The sequence below is a fragment of the Felis catus genome, chromosome F2 (genome assembly GCF_018350175.1).
Source record: "Felis catus isolate Fca126 chromosome F2, F.catus_Fca126_mat1.0, whole genome shotgun sequence".
NCBI classification, from domain to species: domain Eukaryota; kingdom Metazoa; phylum Chordata; class Mammalia; order Carnivora; family Felidae; genus Felis; species Felis catus.
The window spans coordinates 46,759,442-46,786,957 of NC_058385.1; the positions used below are offsets into that span (position 1 = coordinate 46,759,442).

Here is a 27,516-nt window from a genome sequence, read left to right on the forward strand (position 1 = left end):
AAGGAACCTTCTGATCAGTGTGTAAAGGCAAGCTAAGGACCCCCTTTCCTTTCCAGGTAAACACACAGCATTTTAAATTACACTTGACACAAGGATCCTTGGTTCCACAAGCACTGTGATTTTAGGCTGAATATCCAATCAACATAAAAGGTTTTGTGTTTCTCTTTAATGAGGTTTTGGGCAGGTTCTCATTTTTCTATAAATTGGCCCTGAAGGCAATGACAGGCCTTGTAAGCTGAGGAGAATTTTGGCGTTCAAAGATCAAAAAGGCCCCATTAAACATTATAAATTGAAAAAGGATACTAGGGTAGGATTTTTTTTTCTTTTTAAAAAAAAATTTTTTTTTCAACGTTTATTTATTTTTGGGACAGAGAGAGACAGAGCATGAACGGGGGAGGGGCAGAGAGAGAGGGAGACACAGAATCGGAAACAGGCTCCAGGCTCTGAGCCATCAGCCCAGAGCCTGACGCGGGGCTCGAGCTCACGGACCACGAGATCGTGACCTGGCTGAAGTCGGACGCTTAACCGACTGCGCCACCCAGGCGCCCCATGTACTCTCTTTTTAATGTTTATTTATATCTGAGAGAGAGAGAGAGAGAGAGAGAGAGAGAGCTTGCGCGTTGGCAGGGGAGGAGCAGGGAGAGAGGGAGGGAGAGAATCCCAAGCAGGCTCCACACTCAGCACAGAGCCAGATGCAGGGCTTGAACTCACAAAACCACGAGATCATGATTTGAGCCAGAACCAAGAGTTGGATGCTTAACCGACTGAGTCACCCAGGCACACCAAACTCAATTGTATTTTAAAGTTTAGTAGACATTGCATGGTTCCTAATTGGCTAGTATATATCTCCCTCTGCCTTTGGAAGTTCAAGTTTTTGCTTTGATAAACTAAAACAAGATCATTTAAGTATGATTTCATCATCCTTGAAAAGTCAAAGTTTTGTTGTTTGCAACACTATGAACTTTCTTATTTAAGGAACTATGAACTTTCTTATTTAAGATACAGGTAGTTCAAAATATATTTACTGCTTTCATTCACAAGACATTTATTAATATTGGATGACAAAGTTCCAAATATAGTATGTGACTCAGAAAAAAAGGATGCAGAGAATTGTTTCTTTAAATATAAGATCTTCTCACCTTGTTATGAGTTTTTCTGCTACTCCCAGGAACCCCATACGCTCTGCCGAAATAACAGGAGAAGTAAAAAGTTTTAGGATCTGTGACAGTGAGATAAGGCAAGAACATGCAATTTTCAGAGAGACTGCCATTCCCACCATCATCCTCTGGCTAGGCAATGCCATCTGGGGCTTCAGATACGGTTTTCTAAAGTGAATTACCCTTGGGTTACTGCCAGAAGCAAAGTAGTAAAAATGTAACTTCCTAAAAGCACTCATAACCAAGGGAGAAATAAGTTTCTGCCCCCAATTTTGCTGATTTTGTAAGCAACTATTTAAAAAAAAAAAAAAGAAAAAGAAACAGGCTTAAGAATGATGAATTTATACTTGGGTAATATAAAGAATGAAAGCAAAACCAAAACATGCATAAAGTGCCTCACTCAGGATGTCTAGTCCTAGATTAAATTATGAAGGAAGCAAACCCCGACTTCCTGCCTTCTTCCTCTACTTGCTTTCAGAAAAGTATCTGATAAACTCATTTATACTAAAGTATAAATGACTAACAATGATTCATGGATTACTTTCTATAGGGGTATTTGCTTTATTTATTTTTAATTTTTTAGAATATTTATTTTTGAGAGAGAGAGAGAGAAAGAGCATGAGTGGGGGAGGGGAGAGTGAGAAGCAGACACAGAATCTGAAGCAGGCTCCAGGTTCCAAGCTGTCAGCACACAGCCCAACGTGGGGCTCCAATGCAGGAACCGCAATATTATGACCTGAGCCAAAGTCGGATGCTTAACTGACGGAGCCACCCAAGCGCCCCAGGAGTATTTGCTTTAAAAGTAGGGAAATGGTCTTTGCCAAACCGTTGAAAGTTGAAAGTGGTAGTGGCAGAATTTCAGCAAAGCCCAACAACCATCCACAGACAAACTGTACCGTCTTGAGAGAAGTGTCCCTGTTTGCTAGTCCTTTTCATGGCTCACTCTCCATTTTCTCTAGCTCCCTCCGCCCCTCCCTCCCCCAACTCTTTGGTTTGGAATACTTTCGTATTTACAGAAAAGTTGCAAAGGTAAGACAGAGAACCCCCCAAAATCCCTTACCCGGGTTACTTCTAATGTCAACATTTTATATTATTACGGTACGTTGTCAAAACCAAGAAACTGACCTCGGTACATCACTATCTGCTGCACTCTTAGGGGTTCGCCAGTTTCTCCAGTAACGTTCGGTTTCTGTTTGATCCCGTACAGGACGCCACATCGCATGGAGCCCATAGGCGGTGGTGGCTCTGATTCTAGGTCCCTGGCCCCTCTGAGGAGCCCCAGACTGGCCTATCTAAAACCGGCGCATGGCATTTCACTTGTGTTCTACTAGGCGACTCAGACTCACACTTGCCACACTGAACTCTTGACTTGTGCCCTGGAACCTGCTCTCCCCTTGGTCTTCTTCACATGGCAGCTCCTTCCCACCAGGTGCTCAGGCCAAACACCTAAGAATGACTGTCGGCTCCCCCCTTTCTTTTATACCGCACGTCCAACCCATCGGCAAATCCAACTCTGCCTTCGAAGCTAGCCTGATTCTAACCCTTTGTCACTCTATCCACTGCCATCCTCCTGGTCCCAGTCACCATCTTTCAACCTGGATGATTGCGATGGCCTCCAAACTCTTCATCCCGCGTCTGCCCTTACCCTGCCCCTGCCTTCCCACCACCCCAATTTATTATCAACATAGGGATACTTTTTTTTTTTAATTTTTTAACGTTTATTTATTTTTGAGACAGAGAGAGACAGACCATGAACGGGGGAGGGGCAGAGAGAGAGGGAGACACAGAATCGGAAACAGGCTCCAGGCTCTGAGCCATCAGCCCAGAGCCCGACGCGGGGCTCGAACTCACAGACCGCGAGATCGTGACCTGGCTGAAGTCGGACGCTTAACCGACTGAGCTGCCCAGGCGCTCCAGGGATACTTTTTAAATGTAAGTCTGAGCATGTTAGTGCTTTTCTTGAACGCTCCGATGGCTTCTGTTCTCAATCAAATTAGAATCTGAAGTGGTTACTGAAACTATAAGGTACCACGTGATCTGCCTCCTCCCCTCACCCTCTGTCATAATTTCCTCTCCCATTTACTCCACTCCAGCCACATTCACCTCCTTGCTCTTTCTTTGATTTACCAAGCACGTTTTGCCTCAAGGCCTTGGACTAGCTATTGTCTCTGCTTGGAATGTTCTGTTCCCAGATGTCTGCCTGACTTGCAGGGCAGGGAGATAAGGTAGGCTTAGCAAAGGTAGGGGGACCGGCTCCTCCAGGTTTTCCATGGACTGTACTGACTTTAAAGGTGAAAAGCCCCATATCCCAGGAACCCCTTCAGTTCCTGGCAGACCGGGACAAGTGGTCACCTAGCAGGGGTACGTGTGTGCAGGGGAGGTTGCAGGGGGGGTGGGTGGCAGGCATTCAATATGGTGGTCACAGAAGGTCTCACGGACAAGGAGACATTTGGGCAAAGGCTTGACAGAGGCGAGAGATTGGGTTTGCCATTCCTTAATGTTTGATTCCTGGGGGCCAGTCTATAGAATCTGTGGAGCACAGATAAAGGAAACCCCAATGGTTATCAAAAATACATCTTAAAATGTTGTTTTGAATGACTGAACTCTCAGATTTTATGAGATCTGCAAAGCACAGTGGCCAATGAGGCTTTGGAGCCCAGTAAACTTGGAGTCTTGGCTCTGAGGCACGACCTGGAACAAGTTACTTAATTTTTCAAAGCCTGATTTTTCTCGTTTGTAGGATGAGGATTATAAAAACTTCAAGGGCTATTATAAAGATTAAAAGAGCTATTATATATAAAGTATTCTGAACCATTCTGGCAGGTACCAAACACTCAATTATGGTCCATTATTTTTTTTTCTCACTGTATTTTTGGTGGGACCTCAATATTGTTCAATTTAAGTGCTGTTGTGTGCAGGACACGGGGATAATCAAGACCTATGGAAAAGGAATTAGGGAGAAAGAAGGCCACAAAAGAGTGGGTGTGAAACATAAGACTTAATTTAGGTACTTATTCTTAAATAATTTTTGAGATTGTTGGGGCGCCTGGGTGGCGCAGTCGGTTAAGCGTCCGACTTCAGCTCAGGTCACTATCTCGCGGTCCGTGAGTCCGAGCCCCGCGTCGGGCTCTGGGCTGATGGCTCAGAGCCTGGAGCCTGTTTCCGATTCTGTGTCTCCCTCTCTCTCTCTGCCCCTCCCCCATTCATGCTCTGTCTCTCTCTGTCCCCAAAATAAATAAAAACGTTGAAAAAAAAATTAAAAAAAAAAAAGAGATTGTTGTACATTTATATTTAGTTAGAAGACATAATAGAGATCCCATATAGCCTTCCCCCCAGTTTCCCTCAAAGGCAACTTCTTGCATTACTGAAGCACAATATCCCAACCAGGAAATTGGTATTGATACAGTTCACAGCAGGTACTTATTTATCATTTTGCTACTGAAACCAAGAGAGTCATTTTCATGGGGTTAAATGAACGGTGCTTCCACCTTGGGGGGGGGTGGGGTGCCCTGGACCAAAGATAATAGATCAAAATTCACTTCAATGCTGGACTGTCGCAGTGGGGGCCTCACCTTGCCATCTTTGCTCCAATCCACTGTAAATCACAGACTGTGCTTCTGATAGGACCACGTTTAGCCCTGTTCTCTTTTGTCTTGAGCATAATCAAAGCTACCACTTACCCAACGTGTACTATGACCACAGGCTCTGTGCTAAATGCTTTTCGCGCATCATCTCGATCTTTACGGCAGCCCGATGAGGTAGGTGATAAAACTGTCTCTGTTTTGTAGAGAGTGAAACAGATCTAGTAAGATGAACCGATTTGGCAAGATATATATTCGGGAAGTAAGAGAGCGAGGATTCAAACGCAGGACCGCCTGATCCCAAGGCTGTTCTTATCCACCCACATATCCCTCTTACACTCATGGCAGAATATAGTGAAAAGAGACTGGATTAACTTAGGCCTAGGACAGGTGTTTTCTTTTCTTCCTCAATGAATTCACAACTGAGTTGGTGAGGCAGAATATGAACACATACGTGATCATACAATGCAGTGCATGGAAACGTACATGGAAAGCAGCAATCTCCAGTTGGGAGATGTTTTCTGTGGGAAGTAGATGGGCAATATAGGTTGGGCGGTGAATGTGGGCCCGGACTTAACACATGTGAGTTCTGGCAGAGCTCACACTCCCACGACACCCATATTTGGTGTACCCCTACCTTCCCGCCTTCCCATGTTTTCTCTCATCCCCTTCAACCACACAGATGTGGGTAGACTTTCTTCAGGGTACGTGAGAATCCTAAAGCAAACACATGTAGAGTGCTCACAGTGTCACCGTTCTGAGTCACTGTTCCAAGTTTTACGTACAGTAACTCATTCAATCCGCACAACGACCTGTAATACTGTTGTTGGCCCCATTTTACAGATGAAGATTTGAAGCGCAGAGAGGTTAAGGAATTTACCCAAGGTCATCCAGTTAGCAAGTGAGGGCCAGGATCTGAACCCAGACAGTCTGGGTCTAGACTCACTGCTTCCGACCTTGGTGCTCCAATATAATTGTTGCTTTCCTGCACGCAAGCCTTGGCAGAGGTCCTGTCCTCTACTTTGCAAGTCCTCTTTACACATCTCTATTTAGAAAGTCTCCCCCGATCAAAACTCAAGTTAAATAGCACAACAGGAATCACCATAAGGGAAGCAAGCACTTTCTGAACAACAAACTTCTGCGATTGGCCTAGGGCCCAGTGACTCACATTTCGTTTTCACAACGATCCTACGAGGTTTTTGAAGATGAGGAAATTGAGCCTTGGAGACATTAAGTAACTTGCTCAAAGGCTGAGGCTGCCATCCAAAACCTAAGCCTGCCTCTCTGTAGCTCATGGCTCAAATCACTCCCTTCATTGAAGACTTCCCCCCACCGACCCAACAGTCACACCTGTCCCTGCTCTGCACTAGCCACACACATTCTGCACCTATTTAGAAATCTTCACACATGGCCTTGATGATCCTGTCAGTCACATGCCTCTCCAGCCAAGGGTGGCTCCAAATGTCTGGAACCACAGGGCACACTTCATAGGATACATAAACTCTCAAGATTCTAGAGCTAGAAAGCACCCAGAGATAGTCAGACCCTCTACTCACCCCAGGCAGCGTCTCCTACAATGACCATTCATTCATTCATTCATTCATTCAGCAATGACCACCTGCTATGTGCCAAGCATGTCCCAAATAACGGGGTTATAGCAACAAACAGAATGGACCAAATTCTTCATCTCCAAGAGATTCTATTCTAGCTGAGGAAGATTAACAGTAAGCAAGATAAAAAAGTAAAATATATAGGATGTTGGGTGTTGCTATATGCTATGGAGAAAAAATAAAGTGCAGAGGGGAGGCAGAGGATGTGTGTGTGTGTGTGTGTGTGTGTGTGTGTGTGTATGAGAGAGACAGAGACAGGTATTAGGTTGGCCAGTGGTAGTCTCTCTGAAAAGGATTTCTCCCTCAAAAGTCTGTCATCCACGATTTGCTTATATATGTCTAGCTACAAAGAGGTCATTCCCTTAGAAGGCATTCATTTCATTTTTAGCAAGCTCTAATTGTTCTGAAGTTTATTGAATCCTCTCCCGTGACTTCTACCCTTTGCCCTGAGTTCTGCCTTCAGTTAGTTACTATACCCAGCAAGCCTAACCTACCTCCTAGGACAGACAGCCCCTCACCTGTTCAAGGACAGTTGTGTTTCCTTGAAGCAGCTTCCCCCAAACCCTAACATCCTTAGTTCCTTGCTTGTTGAATGACATAGTTTTCATTCCTACCCCCAGATGACTGCCTTCCTTTCAATGCACTGCCCTTTATCTAAGAAAGGAATGTGAGTTGATCAATGCAGAATATTCCAGAGTATTGCTCCCTGAGTATGATCGCAATACTATATCAAAACAAAACAAAACACATTTTAAGTTTTATTTATATATTTTGAGAGAGAGAGAGACAGACAGACAGACAGCATGAGTGGGGGAGGAGCTGAGAGAGAGAATCCCAAGCAGGCTCCGCACAGCTAGCATGGAGCCTGATATGGAGCTTGAACTCATGAACGGAGAGATCGTGACCTGAGCTGAAACCAAGAGTTGAATGCTTAACCGACTGAGGCCCCCCTCCCCGGGCACCCCAAAACAAAACAAAAGTTTAAACTCTATCCTAATTGGAGCTCAGCCCTCACTGGGGAGAGCCAATCTAGTGTCTTCAGAACCTGGAAGCTAGGGGGAGGTCCTGGGGCCAGCGGAGGGGCAAGGCTTTCCTTCCTCAGTGGGCTTACATTCAGTGGGGATTTCTAGAAGGAGGCAAGAAAGGGAGTCCAAGGTGAAGAGCAGCAGTATGAAGAAGAACCTGTCCTTGGTGGTGGGCAGGGGTCCTGACAGGTGAGTAAAACACACTATTAGAGGAAGGGTGCAGAAACCAAATAGCCTGTTGTAGTTCTGACTTTTCTACTTAATTAGAAGATCTTTATATATTAAGGAAATTAACCCTTTGTGCTATATGGCACAACTACTTTTTTCCAGTTGGTCATTTGGCTCTTTCCTTTGTTTATGGTATTTAAACAATTTTTTTTTTAATGTTTGTTTTTGAGAGAGAGGGTGGGGGAGGGGCAGAGAGAGAGGGAGACGCAGAATCCGAAGCAGGCTCCAGGCTCTAAGCTGTCAGCACAGAGCCCAACACGGGGCTTGAACTCACCAGCCACGAGATCGTGACCTGAGCGGAAGCCGGATGCTTAACCGACTGAGCCACCCAGGTGTCCCTGTTTGTGGTATATTTTTCTGTGTAGAAAGTTTTCTTTTCTGAGTGGTCAAATGTATCCATCTTTTCATTTTTGGCTTTTTTTTCTGCTCCTTCTCCTCCTTCACATATATCCTATTTAGAAAAGGCTTCTCCATTCCGACATTATAAAAACCATCTCCCACATCATCTTCAACTATTTTTATTATTTCACTTTTTACATTTAAATCTTTGATCCATCTGAAATTCATTCTGATACACCACTTATTGTTCATTCACTGTATGTGCCAGGCACAACGTTCAGCATTTTCCATATGTTACCTTATTTAATAATGATAATTATGATGATACCAATGGGGTATTGTACCAGCAGGGACATTGAAGCTTAGCAAGATGAGCTCAGCCAAGATCATACATCCAGTAAGTGTCAGAATAGAACCCAAGTCAGCCTGAGTTCAATTTTTTTGCTTTTCACTGTAATATTTATGAGAGGCATCCTGTTATCTGGAAATCCCAGCTTCATCACCACACGTTTCAAGAAAGATCGTCGTTGAGTATGTGATGATTACTGCCCATTCCATGAGGTGCAAAGGACTGGGAAGGAACACTGAGGTGGGCTACTGATTGTCACCCAAAGTCACTCTCCACCTGGGTAACTGACTTATGCCCCTGCCTCGAAGCTGAGGATTCAACTTCTTCTCTTAGCAAAATGATGGGTTATTAGATTAAGTTGCACCAAGTAGGCACAACTGTGACTATTAAATTCATGAATGTAAGAGTCTTTTGAATTTCCCTTGTCACGGGACAGTACAGATCCCAAAGTTTGGAAGAGGTCCAACCTGCAGGTACAACATAATTACCGAAATTTATTGATTCTTAGATACGCATCTTGTCACATTCAACATCTCTGAAATTAAGATGCATCTTCTGATCCATGGTATTCTATAATTGCTGCACCAGACATGATGTAGCACCAGCTGCCTGCACATGCACCAACCTGCTTTATATTTCTAATGGCACAAATGGACAACAGCAACTCATCAACTTTTCATTCAACAAACAATTTAAGGACCATTTCAGGAAGTAATAAAATCCCGGTTGTTTTCTGAAATCCTCTGCTGACACCTTCTAAAAAGATAAAGAACCTGTATTAAAGTGGGGGGTAGAGGGTGGAGCCATTGGCTTGAAGATAATCCTTGAAGGAACCATTTAAATAAATGCTGCCTCACTGATGTTCCTGGTGGCACAGAGGACAATTGTGCTTGGAAAAACAAGACATATATACCCCAACTTTGAAGTGCAACGCATTTCAGAAGATCGGACTCCAAAGGAGACATTTGGGAGAATAGTTTAACCTATTTATTTCTCTTATATTTTCCTTCTGTGCTAGGCACAATTGATGTGATAAAATCTATTAAGCCTCTTTCTTAGTAACTCATAATCGACTAATTCAAAAAGCTAATTTCAGCATCAGCAATAGTGACTTCAACCTGCACTCCTGGCTCTACACTGATGGAAGTAATCTGCTGAACAATTTTGGAAGAAATAGCCAAGTCCATGGTCACTTGTGGATTCTCATCTGGAAATCATCCCAAGTCCTAGACCCTGCAGCATGAGGAATTTTTCTCATAGTGATCCTAAGAGTCTTGGTGGAAGACTAAGTCCTTTCACTTGGAGGTTCTTTTCCCTTATGCCTCCAGTCAAGTCTGCTGACACTTCTGCAGGGGGCTTTCTGTTGAGGCTGGTTAGTGAGACTCTAATTCCATGAATCCCCCTCTCTGGCTCCATGGGTGTCTTTCTGGTGTCCTTAAAAACCTCCTGAAGCCAAGACTACACTGTACGTTAACTAACTTGAGAATTAAAACAACAACAACAACAACAACAACAACAACAAAAACCCCAAAAGCCTGTTCCTGGGTAAGAGCTAACAGCTGTAAGTTGGGAGCTGCAACAACCCCCCTACATCTGCCTCAAAGAGCTATTAAAGTTCAAAAAGTTCTTTCAATGATTATAAAATAAAAGTGCGAGGTGATCTGAAAGCACTGTGTCCTAGTTCTATTGATGGCATTCCCTCCACACTTCTCAGTGGTTCTAAGTCCTGGTGCATCTTGTAATCAATGGCATCTCAGATTAGATGAAATAGGGTAGTTTCAGCTTTGAAGAGGTAGAGGTCAGAGAGCCAGTGAGAGAAGTACATGAGGTCATTTGGCCATTGTTGCATATTTATCACATTGAACTCAATCTGTAGGAGACTGACTATATCAATGGATCTAATGATTTTCCTAGCTTTCCACATTTTGTATTATGCCCTTAAGCAGGGTGTTCCTCATTGTACTTACTTTTGTCGCCAGAATTTAGGATTTTACCAGGATCCTCGTTAAATTTCCTCTGGCTGGCTCTGGCCTGTTATTCCCATCTGCCAAGATCATTCTAGATCATGATTCTCTCATTTACAGCATTAGCTATCTCCTCTCTAGCTTTCTGACATCTATAAATTTGATAAGCACAACTTCTATCCTTTATCCAAGTCATTAATAAAAATGTTGAGCAAGTCTGGTACAGTTTTGTAGATTCATGGCAGGCATTAGTGATTCCCTCAGGTTGGCATGAATATACAGATCAACTCTTTCTGTACAGGCATTTTACCCAGTTTTAAGTCCACCCTTCTGAAATACAGTGCAATTGTTAGGTGCCCAAGCTTTGATCTCAGAATAGACCCCTTAAACCCTAGTTACATGATCCTGAGACAATTACCTGATCAATCTCTGCTTAGTTTCCTTATGTGTAATTTTTTTTTTTTACTTTATAGGGATGGGTTGAGTATTAAATGAATTAATACTCACAAAATGCTTAGCACAGTTCCTGACATATAGTGGGCTCTCAAAAAATAATAATGATTCTATCAATTTTCTCAGATTTCTCAGTCTTGCTCAATGCATATCATGAGACACTTTGCCAAATGCCTAGGAAAAACTCAATATAAACTGACTTCATCATTCCACTGTTTTAGCAGACTCAGAAAGAAAGAAAGAAAGAAAGAAAGAAAGAAAGAAAGAAAGAAAGAAAGAGAAAAGAAAAAAGAAAAAGGAAATAGACCAGTTTAGTATGTGTAGTTTTTTTATAATTTATAACTTGACTATTTTCAACAAGGGATTGATGCAGTTAAAAATAAAAGGCCACATGGGGCGCCTGGGTGGCGCAGTCGGTTAAGCGTCCGACTTCAACCAGGTCACGATCTCGCGGTCCGTGAGTTCGAGCCCCGCGTCGGGCTCTGGGCTGATGGCTCAGAGCCTGGAGCCTGTTTCCGATTCTGTGTCTCCCTCTCTCTCTGCCCCTCCCCCATTCATGCTCTGTCTCTCTCTGTCCCAAAAATAAATAAACGTTGAAAAAAAAAATTAAAAAAAAAAAAATAAAAGGCCACATATAGATTCATTTGTAGTGACTCCTGGCTGACTCTTAATGATCAACACTGCATTTTTAAGTGCTTACAAACACTGTTAATAACACTGTTATTTCCAAAGTTTTGCTGGGAATCCATATAAAACTGACAATTCTATATTTTCTTAAATCCCTCTTTTTGCCGCCTAATGGCAACCAGTATTTGCCCATCTCCAAGTTTCTAGTGATTCTGCCATTCTCTAGGACGGCTTAAAGATTGATGTTGATGTTTGTATGATCACATCTGCAAGTTATTTTATTATCCTAAATGAATTCCGTCAGATTTACAGAATTAAACCCATTTGAGGAAGCTGGTACTCTCTTATCATCTCCTCATTTATCTTGGACGTCATTTCCTTATAACTGTTATCGTTCTCTCCATAAGAGTAGTGGTTTAAATCTTTAGAGCATAATCACAATCGCTTGGAGGAAGCAGAGTCTATTAGAAATGCATATTCACAGGCTGTTCCCAGAGATTTAGGCTTAGTACCTCTAAGATGGGATCAGGGAATACACATTTTAACAAACATTCTGATGCACCACCTTGTAGAAACACCTTACATAGTGAAAAATTATGGGAAGTTATTCGGTAATTATGATTTTTCTTGTAATGGTCTTATACAATGTTCTTACGTTCTTATATATGTTAGTGTTACATATCTCTCCCAAGAAGTGATCGTAGTTTGTTTGTTTGTTTTTTCTTAAGAGGGGGTAGGGGTGGAAGAAGAGGGAGAGAGAGAATCTTAACAAGACTCCAGGTTCAGCACAGAGCTTGACACATAGCTCCGTCTCACCACCGTGACATCATGGCCTGAGCCGAAATCAAGAGTTGGACGCTTAACCAACTGAGCCACCCAGGTGCCTGAATTGATCATAGTCTTATCTCGTTGGTGGTTTTAATCTAAATATGGCTTGTAAAAAGCCTTTTGTTTAGCATTTCTCATAAACCTCATATTATCCTGGATTTTGATCTTCCTGAACTACTCACAAAGCAGGTGTCTTTTAAAAATTATTCTCTTGTGAATGAATGAAGAAGATGTGGTACGTGTGGATGTGTATATACACACAATTGGAATATTACTCAGCCATAAAAAGGAATGAGGTCCTGCCATTTGTGACAACATGGATGAACCTAGAAGATATTATGTCAAGTGCCAGAGAAAGACAACTCCCATATGATTTCACCTATATATGGAATCTAAAAAGCAAAACAAGGGGCGCCTGGGTGGCTCAGTCGGTTAAGCATCCGACTTCGGCTCAGGTCATGATCTCGCAGTTCGTGAGTTCAAGCCCGGCGTCGGGCTCTGTGCTGACAGCTCAGAGCCTGGAGCCTGTTTCAGATTCTGTGTCTCCCTCTCTCTCTCTGACCTTCCCCCGTTCATGCTCTGTCTCTCTGTCTCAAAAATAAATAAACATTAAAAAAAAATTTTTTTAAATAAAAAAAATAAAAAGCAAAACAAAATGAACAGACAAAAAATTAAATACAGGGAACAAACTGCTGGTTGTCAGAGGGGAGGTGGATAGGGGGATGGGCAAAATAGATGAAGGGGATTAAGAGCTACAAGCTTCCAGTTATCAAACAAATAAATCATGGAGGTAAAAAGTACAGCATCGGGAATATAGTCAATATACTGTAATAATATTGTATGGTTACAGATGGTGACTACCCTTCTTGTGTTGAGCACTGAGTAATATACAGAATCGTTGAGTCAATATGTCATACACCTGAAACTAATATATCACTGTGTGTTAGTTATACTTCAATAAAAAATTAAAAATAATAAAGTTAATTGTTCTCGGTTATGGGGCATACCTGTCATTGTTAGCATGTGTGCTTTAACAGCTTGAGGTCTTTGGGGTACTCTCTGTGCAGTCCAGCCTTGACTCCTTCACATGCTCACAGGGCATAGCCTTGTGACATTCGGCCAGTATTCAGTAATAATGAGAGGAAGGCTATGGACAACACAGAGAGGACTGTATGGGCTGCTTGTTAGAATGCCTATTGGAAGCCTTCCCAGAAACTGGCAATATCCTGGTGGTCTACCATTTGGAAGTGGCTGAGGTAAGAAGGGGTACATCCAGACCAAAACTGAGACCATCCAGGCTTCTGAAACTGCTGACATCTGACCTTGCTTTAGACCTCTCCCTTGATGCCCCCATCTCACTTCTTCCTCTCTCCCCACTGGTACAGTTTCATTATTGGCTATTTCCCACTGTATTTTCGTTGTTTGTTCATGTGTCTGCCATTCATTACAGCTTTGTAAAGTCAGAAACCATGTCTCCTTTATCGAAAACAAAAGACAATAGAAAACAAATAAAGAACCTGCACCTTACATTCAATGAATATTTGATGAACTAAGCCAAGGATAACAAATATTTGACAGGCATGTTTCAGCCTCTGTCCTGTGTTGGGACAGACATTGATAATGGACCTTAGAACTCTTTCCTCTTGGGCCTGGAAGCAGTTTCAATGTTCTTTAAAACATGGTTTTCCATGGGAATGCAAGCTGGTGCAGCCACTCTGGAAAACAGTATGGAGGTTCCTCAAAAAACTAAAAATAGAACTACCCTGTGACCCAGCAATTATACTATTAGGTATTTATCCAAGGGATACAGGTGTGCTATTTCAAAGGGGCACATGCATCCCCATGTTTATAGCAGCACTATCAACAATAGCCAAAGGATGGAAAGAGTCCAAATGTCCATCGATGGATGAATGGAGAAAGAAGGTGTGGTATATATATACAATGGAGTATTACTCGGCAATCAAAAAGAATGAAATCTTGCCATTTGCAACGACATGGATAGAACTGGAAGGTATTATGCTAAGCGAAATTAGTCAGTCGGAGAAAGACAAATATCATATGATTTCACTCATATGAGTACTTTAAGAGACAAAACAGATGAACATAAGGGAAGGGAAATGAAAATAATATAAAAACAGGGATGGGACAAAACATAAGAGACTCATAAATATGGAGAACAAACAGAGGGTTACTGGAGGGGTGGTGGGAGGGGGGATGGGCTAAATGGGGAAAGGGCATTAAGGAATCTACTCCTGAAATCACTGTTGTACTATATGCTGACTTGAATGTAAATTAAAAACAAAATTAAAAACAAAACAAAAACAAAAACATGGTTTTCCAGGGGCACCTGGGTGGCTCAGTTTGTTAAGTGGCTGACTCTTTATTTTGGTTCAGGTCGTGATTTCACAGTTTGTGAGATCAAGCCCCAAGCACCATCAGTGCAGAGCCTGCTTGGGATTCTCTCTCCCCTTTCTCTATCCCTTCCCTACTCACACACACACACACACACACACACACACACACACCCATTCTCTCTCTCAAAATAAATAAATAAACTTAAAAAAAAAACTCACGTGGTCTTCCATCAAATTGATCAAAACTGGCTTGCAAAATGAAACTTTTGGCCAATTCTAAACAAAATACAAGTCCTTTCTACCGCAGTTCAGTTGTTAACCGCCTTTGTGAAATAAAAAAAGAAAACTCACAAATATAAATCAAGTACTTAAAAAGTCAAGAAGGTATGATAAATACTCAGGGAAAATACAGGGAATAACATTGGAAGGATATGAAGTAGCCAGCATCTTGCAAAAAGCTGAGTTTTCCAGCTTCTGAGACCTTAGAATGATACCAATGATACAATAATGAAAATGATACTAAACTCAGGCTCTCATCTCATGGGATCAGCAAAGTCTGAAACCTTTTAAGTAATGATTCTAATACACCACAGAAACAGGGATCTCAGTAGGATCCAAAATCAATGTGTAAGTTGAGAGCCCTGCCTTCAATATCAGGAGGCAAGGGCAGCATTATTTGTGCTAAAAGGAGGTAAACAAAAGCAAGACCATCTGGGAGAATTTTCTTTCCTTTGACTCCCTTCACTTCCCCTTCCTTCTGCACCTTTTGAACCCTGATTATTTTTTTAATGTTTATTTATTTATTTTTGAAAGAGATGGAGAATGAGTGGGAAGGGGCAGAGAGAGAGGGAGGCAGAGAATCCCAAGCAGGCTCTGAGCTGTCAACACAGAGTCCGATGCAGGGCTCGAATTCACGAGGATCAGCAGGATCAGCACCGGGAACATGGATGTTTGTTCACAACGCTGTGAAGAGGTTCAATGAGCCTCCCACGAGCTGTTGTTGAATGTTGGGCTAAATGTCTCCATTGTTCCTTTTCTTGACCTTTTGGACACATTTTATAGTCCTATCTACTCTCTACTCATGGAGCCATCAGATGCCATTCCTGGCTTTTATAAAGAGCCCACCTTTCAAAATGCATGTGTTCTTTCAAGTTATTGCTTCTAAGAGTTTATGGGCTAGAAACCCAGAGAATGGGGTTTCTTTGAATTGTGTAGGAAATAAGAGTTACTCAACACTGAATGAGGCCTTAAGGACTTTCTGATGAATAAATTGAACTATGTAGTCATTTTATATTTACTCTTGGATTCTTGGGTGGCTGTTTGCTGGAAAAGTAACTTCTGGATAAAATGTTGCAATTTTTAAATAATTTAGTAGTGAAAATTTAATTTTTGGGGGGGAAAACATTTCTTAGAAAATTTTAAATATGTCCCCAAAGAGTTTTATGTAGTTCAATTTTTACAGTCTATTTAAGGGAATCTTGCAGTGATTCTTTTCCTGAAGTATAAAAGACTTAAAAAAAACATATGGTTGCTTTTCCATATGTTAACTGTCTTAGAGCAGGTCATGTTAGTTTTTTAGTTTCTAAGCGTGCAGTTCAACCAAGCCTAGGAAGATAAGGGAAGGACTTTCATTGCAGGAACAAGACAGGATAGGAATGAAACCAACCTCCTACTAGAAAACAACCCAAACTGCTGACTGAAAAAAAAAAAAAACAAATTTAAAAAATGTTTAAAAGCATCAAAGGTCTGGCAAGTTAATAAGAAACTCAAATCCAAAACCAAAGGATCTCTGAAAGTTAAGTGGCACCCTAAAGCTATTTTTGAACTAAGGGCATTTGCCAATTTAGGCAAACTTGAACTTAGGTTTTGAGAGCTTCTCAGGACAAGGGGGACAGGATGAAAGCTCAGGGCCTGCCCTTCCCCTCACTAATAAGGGTCAAACCCTCAGGAGCAGGGTGAAGCTAAATGTAAATGTGACTCCCCCACTAAGGCTCAGGAGATCACAGGACAAGTTGCCTTTATGATGATCAGAACAGGATAATTGATAATGGTGGGAACATGCTCTAACAAGTGCAAGTTAGTAATTTTACTCCTTCCAAGTCCTTATCACTCTGGTTACCAATAAATAAATAAAAACAAAAAGAAATTATATAACCCTCTCAAGTTGTAAATTTAGTTTAAAGGCAAATGAAAGTTTTCTTTTTTCCCCTGGAGAAAATTTGTGTCATCCTGGACTTCAAACAATCCCCCTGAAATAAATTTTGAAAGACAATGAGCAGCATATAGTCAAAAATAGCTAAGCCTACAAGGACAAGCCATAAAGAACAAAAACTGGATATAAAGAGGCCTCTAATCACTTCAGATTTTGGAATTACTAGATAGAATCTATAAAACCAACTATGCTCACTAAATTAAAAAAAAAAGAAAGAAAATATATGTGCAGAAAAGGAAACAATATAAACTGACTTAGCAGATTTGAAAAAGAAATAAATAGAACTCAAAGTAAAAAAATATAATAACCAAAGTTAAAACCTCAACAGATATGCTCAAGCAGTTTAGACACAACTGAAGAGAGAATTAGAAAATTAAAATATGGATCAGAAGAAATTATTCAAGAGTATATATAGTATAGAGACACAACAAAGCAAATTTACAAAGAGAGATTAGGAGATATGAAGAACAGAATGAAAAGATGTTGCATTCATGTAATGAGACCCCTAAAAGCAGAGGATAGAAGGGCTTGGATAAAGATAATGTTTAAAGACACAATTACTCAGAATTTTTCAGAACAGATCAAAGACATAAATCCACAGGTGCAAGAATAAGAATCATGAAAAATAAAATGAAATATACACCTAGACTCATCATGAGGCTTTAATAAACCAAAGACAGACAAGATCTTTTTTTTTTTTTTAATTTTTTTTTCAACATTTATTTATTTTTGGGACAGAGAGAGACAGAGCATGAACGGGGGAGGGGCAGAGAGAGAGGGAGACACAGAATCGGAAACAGGCTCCAGGCTCTGAGCCATCAGCCCAGAGCCTGACGCGGGGCTCGAACTCACGGACCGCGAGATCGTGACCTGGCTGAAGTCGGACGCTTAACCGACTGCGCCACCCAGGCGCCCCCAGACAAGATCTTAAAATCAACCAGAGAAAAAGATTACCTTCAAAGTAGTGGCAACTAGACAATAACTGATTTCTCAGTAGTAACAAAGGAAGTAACAAAGGAAGCCAAAAGCAAGTGGAATGAAACCATCAATGCATGTAAATAATTGCCAACCTAGAATTCTATACCCAGCCAAAATGTCTCAGAAATAGGTCAAAATAGAGTCATTTTTAGACAGATAAAAGCTGAGAGAGTTTGCCACCAGCACATTTTAATTTAAAACGTTTCCTTTAGGTAAAATGAAGGTGATCTCACAGGGAAGACCTGAAAAAGAAGAAGAAGGAAAGAGCAAAGAAAATGATAAACATATGGATATATCTAAGCAAACATTAACTTTATAAAATAATGATAATCATGTCTGGAAGGACAAAACTTCTAATAAAAACAAGATAGAATTAAAATATCTAACAACAAAAACACATCTGGGAGGGCAAATGGAATTAAAATGTTTAACAGTCTTTAGGAGTAGCTCCATTGGGTAAGTGTCCGACTTCAGTTCAGGTCATGATCTCATGGTTCATGGGTTTGAGCCCACCGTCAGCTCTGTGCTGACAGCTCAGAGCATGGGGCCTGGTTCAGATTCTATGTCTCCGTCTCTCTCTGCCCCTCCCCCACTTATGTTCTCACTGTCTCTCAAAAATAATAAACATTAAAAAATGCCTTTAAATTATGTGGGAGAAAGGTAAAAGTATTGATTATTTTCAGACTTTAAGTTAAGGATGTATATTAACTTATTGGATAATCGCTAAAAATAGTATATAATTTTCATACTAGTAGAAGTAAAAGAATGGAATAATTGGTAAAAATAAACAAAAAACAACAAAACAAAGTTTTTGTTTATTTTTACCAATCCAAGAAGAAAGAAAAGACAACACATAATAAATGGGACAAATATAAATGAGATGGCAGTTTTAAATTCTAATCTTTAAATAATTATATTAAATATAAATGGATTACTGAGCAAAGGAATATATACCATATGATTCCATACATATAAAGTTAAAAAACAGACATAACTAAAGGAAATTATTTAGAGGTTGTTTGTGATAAGCTGAATAATGGCCCCCCAAAATGTTCATATCCTAATTCTTGGAACCTGAAAATATGTTGCCTTACATGGCAAAAGGAACTTTCTAAATGTGACTAAGAATCGTGAGATAGGGAGATTATTCTGGATTATCCAAATGAGCCCAATGCAACCACAGGGGTCCTTTTTAAGAGGAAGGTAGGAGAGACAGAGTCATAGACAGATGAAAACAGAGGCAGAGGGCAGAAAGGAGAGAAGATGCCATGCTGTTGTCTTTGAAGGTAGAGGAAGGGGCTACAAGTCAAGCAATGCTGGCAACCTCTAGAAGTTGGAAAAAGCCAGATAATGGATTCTTTCCTAAAGCCTCTAGAAGGAACACAGCCCTGCAGACCCCTGGACTTCGGACTCCTAGAACTTTTAAGATAATTTTAAGCCACTAAATCTGTGGTAATTTGTTATAGCAGCAATAGGAAACTGTTGAAAGATATACTACATGTCTATATCTCTTTTTTTTTAATGTTTATTTATTTATTTTTGAGAGAGAAAGAGAGAGCACAAGCAGAGGAGGGGCAGAAAGGCAGGGAGAGGAGGAGACACAGAATCCAAAGCAGGCTCCAGGCTCTGAGCTATCAGCACAGAGCCTGATGCACAGCTCAAACCCACGAACTGTGAGATTGTGACCTGAGCCCAAATTGGTCGTTCAACCAACTGAGTCACCCAGGTGCCCCTATCTATACCTTATCTATACCTATATTTATCTATGTAGCAAAGCAACAAATAAAAGCAAGGAAATAATTCTCACGAAGTCAGGATAATGGTTTCTCCAGTGCTCAGGAAGACAGACAAGAGGCCCTGACAATTCTACTTCTTGACATGGGTGGAAGTTACGCATGTAATGATTATTCTGAATCCATACATGTTTTATGTACTTTTTTTTCTGTAATAGCAAATATTTCATAATAAAAAATGTAAAAAGTCAAAATAAAGACCAGGAAGCCTGGAATTAAATATTTACAGAATATTTAATTAATAATGAGTTTCTAATAACTGAGAAACAGATTATCCAATCTGTAGAATCTCCCTGTTCCTTATAGTGCCTTTTAAGGGCTCTTTACATTTGACCTCTCCTCTGCCCATTAATACCACCACATAGTTGAGAATGGAAGAAATCTAGAGGAACAAAAGCCATTTATGGGCTGTATCACTTACTGACTATGTAGATTTGGCAAGTTGCTTAAATTCTTGGTTTCTGAATCTATAAAATGAAAGTGATAGTAATATCTTTTGCTATAGAGTTGTCCTAAGAAAGAAATGAGATAAATCACCTAGGACAATACCTATGTAAAAATGCCACTTCTTTATTTCATTTATCCATCCCCCTGCCCCCAAACTAATGTTTATGGAGCACTTGCCTCATACCAGGCCCTTTGCTAGGTTTTAGGGATACAAAGCCAAATAAATCACAGCCCCATCTTCAAAGGTTCTTAGTTGAGTAGAGGAAGCAGATGAAAAGCACCTAATTATAATGCAAAGAGTTAGCCGTACAATTAAGGTATAAACAATGTGCTGAGGCCTCTCACAGAGGAGTCATTAACAGGGCATGTGGTGGAACGAGGAAGGGGACTAGGCAGAGAAGCCTGCCCAGAGGTAAGGTAACACTTGAACAAGGTCACGAAGGATGAGTAGGAATTTGCCAGCTGGAGATGAAGGAGGAATATTTGCATAAAGAGATTAGTACAGGCTTAGAAGGAGATAATGGTACAGGGAAATGACAAATGGGTGTTAGAGTACTGAGAAGGGAAATGAAGTTGGAGCAGTCAGCTGTGGTCAGAAATCAAAAGGCCACATTTACCATGTTGAACCATCTTCTCCAGGCAGTGAACAGTTGTCACGATCAGGGGCCATCTTACGACAGGATGGTTGGAGCCATACTTGAGAACTGCCACTCTGCCTCTGTGCAGATGGGTGGGAAAGATTCAGAGGATCACTACCTCCAGTCGTCCACGCAAGAGGGCTTGAACTAGACCACAGTCTTGGAATGGATAGAGGGGACATAGATTCCAGAGACACGTAGTAGATAGAACTGAGTAGACTGTAGCCTGTTGACTCAGGGTGGAGGTAATTACCAGATTTCTAGCTTGTGCTAATAATAATAATGATGGTAGATAACAATACCATTAACCAAGTTTGAGGAGACCTACAGAGCAGGTCGTGGGGCAAAGATAATAGGAACTTTGGTTTGTGTTTGCTGAGTTTGAGGTGCCTCTGAGACATCTAGGTGGAGATTTCTAGTAGGGAGTTGGAAATTTCATTCTGAAACTTAGGAGAGAAATGAAATGGGGACATGGTGATTTGGACGCCATAAACATATACACGGGGGTGGAAGCCAGAGGGGTTGTGTGGGATGACCCAAGCAATCAATGTTTGTTGAGTCTGCTTGGAAAGAACAGATAGTATGCTCACCTAAGTGCCTTTTTCCTCAGCATGTATTTTGGGCCTATGTTAAGAATATTTCCATAAAATGTCTTCCTTCTACCCAAGATCATATTTATGTCTCCTTATAGTAACTCCTAATGACTTGAGTTCATGTTAAAGCTTTGATTTAGCTTGTTGGGTTTTACCAAAATCATTTAAGGACGTGAGACACGTGGAAAATTCTATTGGAGTATCCTGACAGGCAAATCTCATACCTGGATACTAACTAAGTAAAAAGTTGGGTCAAAATATTTAATGTAATAGCAAGAGTTCTGAGGATGTCAAGATTTGTACTCTTCCCAGGTGGATATTCGGTAAGCAACGTACAAAAATGTTCAGCATAAATAAAAATTCCTGATGTTTAAACATTTTTTTCGTCTACGCTTGTGATTTTAGTAACATACTTCAGAAGTTTCAGACTTTTTGAAGCTAGAGTCATGGCTTTTTGGCCTTGGAAGGGACCTTAGAGGTCATTTAATCTAATGCTTTAAGATTTCAAACAGAGTCTAAAGAGAGAGTACCACACCATGGCCACTCGCCTGGGGTAACTGACCATGTCTCTTGATCTCTAGATCACTCTCCTCTTCACATTATCCTTCTCAGTGGAATCCAATCTTGCTAAAGTTTCACGATAAAAATGAACCAAACCTCAGCTGTCCAAGTGAACGGTTTTCATTTATTTATGAATTTAATGCAGATCTGTGACACTTGGAGCTAGATAAGAACAAAAAGCCAAGTGTGATTAAGATTCTTCCTTTGCCCCATTCTGTCTCAGGCTTCTTGGCAGAACGAATTACTGGAGTCCCACAAGGACAGACCTGGAGGATAGAACGATGATGAGAGTCTGATCTCAAGTAGAGTTGCCAGATTTAGCAAATAAAATAAGAGGATGCCTCGCTAAATTTGAATTTCAGATAAATAATGAATCATTTTTCAGCATAAGTATGTGCCACACAATAACTGGGACATACTTACACTAAAAAGGGATTCACTGTTTTTCTGCGATTGGAATTTAGCTGGGAGCTGGGCATCTTATCTGGCAACTCGAATCTTGAGGTCAAGGACAGACTTTCAAGCGCTTGGAGATGACTTCGGCAGATCCAGTTAGCCCGACTAAAGGTAACATATGTTTCACAAAACGGCAAATTTCAGATCGTCCTGGAATCTGCTACTCTTTGTGCAAAAGTGAAGGAGGTGTCATGCTGTGCCCCCACCCCCAAACTGTAGTACAACGTGAGACTGATGTTTCATGAGATTAACAGGGAGGGTGGAGGGGTGGGAGGCGCAGAGTCTCCATCTCTGTGTGTTCCAAAGCAGCTATATTCTCTCCTGTGTCTTTAACAGTGCAGACGGATTTTGCAGGCACGGAATCAGAATTCATTATATAATCAGTGATTACAAAACCAAAGCTGAAATGTGGAACAATACAATTTTCCACCACAGAAAACCATAAAACAGAACTATTCTGCAAGACGGTGCCTCACCCCAGCCTCCAAGGCCAGGACCCTGCACGTAAGCCTCATTTAACAAAAGGCTGAGCATTAAAGTCTCACCAGGCAGCGGGGAGCCTGGTCAGAAAACGGGGCTGAGTGATAAGGGCAATGAAATGCCAGCCGTGTGTCAGCGGATTAGTGGAGTTTGGCCACACGCTCAGCGGCAGTAAGATGTCATGAAAACACTAACTCTAAGAGTGCTTTTCAAGTTCGGCTGCAGAGGCCACACAAGCAATGCCAAACCTAGGCTGTGAGCCTGGGTATGAAACTACCTCCCCGGGGGGGGGGGGGGGGGGGGGGGGGGGGGGGGGGCTCAGGTGTCCTTGGTTGCAAGTGGTGGCAGGGACAGTGGCAGTGGAGGGGGGGAGAGGGTTAGAAGTGATCGGGCAAATCTTGGAAGGAACATGATTTAATTCATCAACAGAATTGCAGCGTAGCTGCAAACATACTGGTCAAGTTGCACCAAGAGCCGCGGTCACGTGCCCCCATAGCAGCGCTGTGAATCACGTGGTCACTTCAGCTTTACCTTTTGTTCTAAACGGAAACGTTCTTACAGGATTTTCGAACCTACTATTTAAAAAAAAAAAAATTCCTCTTTCAGTTGCCTAGAGTAAAAAAATAAATTTTGAAAACCAGGCCATGGTGGAGTGAAGAATGCGGTTAGTTGTAAAAATCGTATGTGACCGCCATGGTCACAAATCACATTGAACAACTATGTAATAGTTCTCTTAAAAACTTCAGTGAAGGAGGAAGACGAATGGTATCTGAGGGCCCACTCTGGGCCGGGGCTCTCTGGGAGCTTTGCATTCAGCTCAGCTAATTCTTTCAATTAAAAAAAAAAAAAAAGTGCTTATTACGTAAGATATGTGAAACATAAAGATTACCACTTTCACCATTTTTCAGTGTATAATTCAGTCGCAGTACATACATTCGTAATGTTGTGCAACCATCAGAGCTCTCCCTCTCCCGAGCTTCACCATCCCAAGAGAAACTCTGTATCCGCTGAGCAGTAAGTCTTCATTTCTCCCTTCCCCCAGGCCCTGGGAATAACCACTATTCTTTCTGCCGCTGTGAATTTGCCCCTTTTAGGTTCCTCATGTAAGTGAAATCACACAATACTGATCCCTGTGCGTCTGGCTTATTTCACTTAATATAATGCTTTCAAGGTCCATCTGTGCTGTACCATAGATTATCTCATCTAATTCCTACAACCTGCAAAACAGGTTCTATTATTACTCCAAGGAAATGACCCTGCCCCCAAGTATGCATGCTGTCTCTGGAATTAAGGTTGAATGGTCTATCCTGGTGCGATTGCCTGACTGACACCATAAAGTATGGCCATGCCCTGGGGGTCAGGAGCCCACACCCTGAGAACCATCCAGGAAGAGGGTGTGGTAATACAGTAGCAGATGTTTCTAAGTTCTTTGAGTCTCCAGGAAAGGAAGAAATGGGCTTGGGTAAGGGATAGAACCGCCTGGTGACTTTCTGGGGGAAAAATCAATTTGCCCACAGCAGCATTTCCAGGCCTTGAGCCCAGAAATGAGCTTAGTGCCTCATCTTTCCTCCCCCATCCCCAAGATGGAACTCACAATGGAAATAATGTCAAACGGGGGTGCCTGGGCAGCTCAGTCTGTGAAGCATCCGGCTCTTGACTTCAGCTCAGGTCGGTCGTAGGACTGAGCCCCGAGTCAGGCTCTGTGCTGACAGTGCAGAGCCTGCTTGGGAATTCTCTCTGTCTCCCTCTCTCTCTGCCCCTCCCCTGCTCCCACTCGCTCACATGTTCTCTCTCTCTCTCTCTCTCTCTCTCTCTCTCTCTCTCTCAAAATAAATAAATAAATAAACATTTTAAAAAGAAAAAAAAGATATAATACCAAAGCACTCAACAACGTGAGGAGGTCCTACAACAGTCCTGTTACTTTATGCTTCAAAGAAAAAAAAAAATTTTGCAATAATGTTTGACTTAGCAGTTGCACAATAATACACAGTCTTCCCCTATGTGCTTCCCCCGAGGCTTCCCTGAATGTTAACATCTAGCAATAACCACTGTATAATGATCAAAATTCAGAAATTAAAAGCACTATGTTATTACCTAAACTACTGACTTTGTTCGGATTTCACCAGTTTTCCACAAGTGTCCCCCTCCCGTTCCATTACCCAATCCGGATAATCCCATGCTGCATTTAGTCACCAGGTGTAGTTGGGTCCAATCTATGACGGTCCTTGTCCTTCCTGGTCTCTCACGACCTCGGCAGTTTTGAAACACTGATCCGTTGTATTGTTGAACGAACGTCCCTCAATTGGTGGTTGTTCCATGTTTTCTCGTGGTTGAGTTAAAATTGCGCATTTTTGGCAAGAAAACTTCTCCCGGTGCAAAATTTCAGGGGGTACATGGGTGTCGATGTGTCTTACTGGTGATGTGAACCTTGGTCACTTGGATAGGGTAGTGTCTGCTGGATTTCCCGACTGTGAAGTGACTCTTTTTGTATTTAATAAATATGATGAGAAAACTACTTTGAGACTACGCATTTATCCTGTTTCTCCTCAGACTTCTGCCTAATTTTAGCATCCATCGGTGGATTGCCTGCAGCAATGATCACCGTGGTGTTCTAACAGTTATTTTCGATTCTCTTCGTTCTTTCTACAGATTACAAGGAATTTTTTATAAGGGGGATATGTCCTTCCTCCTACATGTATTTATTTTTTTTTCAGTTATTTATTTGTACCAGTATGGACTCACGGCTATTTGTTTTACACTTTGATGCTTTAAGAAATGAATCGAACGTCAAATTATTTCTAAGAAATCCCCTTCCCTAAAAAGTTTCTCTCTCCTGTGTTCGTTTTCCATCCCTTCTGCTACTGCCCGGTCTTCATGCTGTCGGTCTCCCTGTTGAGCCATCTTGCTCTCACGTGACAGGAGTGACTTCAGGGAGAGGCGCCATTCGTTGGATGGTTCTGGAAGCCTCTTGACGCTGGGGTGGGGGGACAGGCTCTGCGAAGGTGTGTTCCCAATGCTGCTGTGACTCACCTAGAATGAAGAGCTGAGCCCCTGAGGTCCATAGTTGGGTGGGAGAGAGGAAAGTCCTCACCTCCAGCCGAAATGCGCAAGAGAGTGGAAGGTGATTGTGCTGAGGAAAGCCATGAGGCTGAGGGTGTTTCACACCTGACATTTCTCAAGTCCCGTGGCTCAGGTCTGAAAGAAACGTGATTACGCAGGTCAAGGTCTCTGACTATAGGAAACCAGCCATTGGCTGGGGGTAATCTCAAGGCCACTCGCTATAACGAGTATCTGTTTGCTTTTTGTATGCTGACTGGGGCATATGAGGACAAGGTAATAATTTGGGCGGATGGTTTCCTTCATGAAAGGATTCACTTTGACAGAAAAAAAAAAAAACCTCTTTTCTCCCAAGTACACTTTAAAATTATTCCTTTTATAAGGCTTAGAGTCAAACCGGGATTTAGTAATCCAGCCAAAACCCGGATTCAGGGTGTGAATGAGCTTTATTGACTACCTGTGTGTCCACAAATCACCTTGAAATCCCCAACCTGATGTGGTGCATTCCTGTCCTGTTGAATCAGAGGTCCCCAAAGACGGCCCCGGGGCGACCAGCTCGTCTTGGCAAAAAGGAACCCAGGCCGAGTTCCCTCCACAGCGGGCTTACAACTCTTCAAGGATGGAGAGCCCCTTCTGCCTGGCCCTCTTTGCTTCACTTTCGCAGGAGGGATAAGGCTTTAACCTTTCCTCGGGGGGGCCCTGGCCGATTCAGGGCAAGACAGAACTGTATTTGGCAGTGACCTCGGTTTTCCTTGCCACTCAGCCTACATGGGGTGTGCAGGTGTCCGTCTGCCTGTCACTTGTCGAGCATCTTCTACGTGCCAGGCCCCACGTGGAGTGCTTTACCGCCTTGACAAAACCTTCAGCTGCATATGATTTGCCCATTTTACACATGAAGAAACTGGGACCCAGCAATCCCCGCTAGGGAGGCTGGAGCCAGGACTGAGGTCTCTCTGGCTCCAAGGTTGAGCCTCCTTCCACCAGGCCGCACCAACTTTGGGAGGCAGTATTTCCACTTTCCGACCTTCTTTCAGTCCCTATTCTTGTCATTCTTGGATGTTGTGCACTTGGAACTTTTTTCTTGGCTTTAGGTTCTTGGTCTTAACTCCACGGTGCCAGCCAGAAGGAACACGGTTTCCCGAACGTTTACAAAGTGCCAGGCGGTGTAACAATCACCTCACACACGTGATTCTCCCTCGGTACTTCCGACAAATCCCAAAGGAACAGGTCTCCAGTCCAGATTCCATCCAGATCCCCGGCGTGCTTCAGAATTCAGAACCGTTCAGATTTCGGAGAGGCAAGTCTGCGTATAACACATTTTTCGTAACACTCACTCGTACGGTCTGGGGCAGCATCCATCGAAAAACTAACATTTCTGCAGCAAACGTATGGATAATCACGTTCAACGGGATAAATAAAAACCATACAAGAGGTCACATCAATTCAGATCGGGTTTTGCCGTCAAATGAATTTCCCGCAAGCTTTTTAAAAAATCTGTTTTGTCGGGGCACCTGGGTGGCGCAGTCGGTTAAGCGTCCGACTTCAGCCAGGTCACGATCTCGCGGTCCGGGAGTTCGAGCCCCGTGTCAGGCTCTGGGCTGATGGCTCGGAGCCTGGAGCCTGTTTCCGATTCTGTGTCTCCCTCTCTCTCTGCCCCTCCCCCGTTCATGCTCTGTCTCTCTCTGTCCCAAAAAACTAAACGTTGAAAAAAAAATTAAAAAAAAAATCTGTTTTGTCTCTGTCAAAAATAAATAAACATTAAAAAAAAATTAAAAAAAAAAAAACA

The 27,516-nt window shown here is 42.1% G+C and overlaps 1 pseudogene; it reads right to left on the bottom strand.

Annotated features, from left to right (window-relative positions):
- Positions 1–7,947: 7,947 nt before the first annotated feature.
- LOC123383062 overlaps positions 7,948–27,516 on the bottom strand; it is a 33,633-nt pseudogene continuing 14,064 nt past the window's right edge.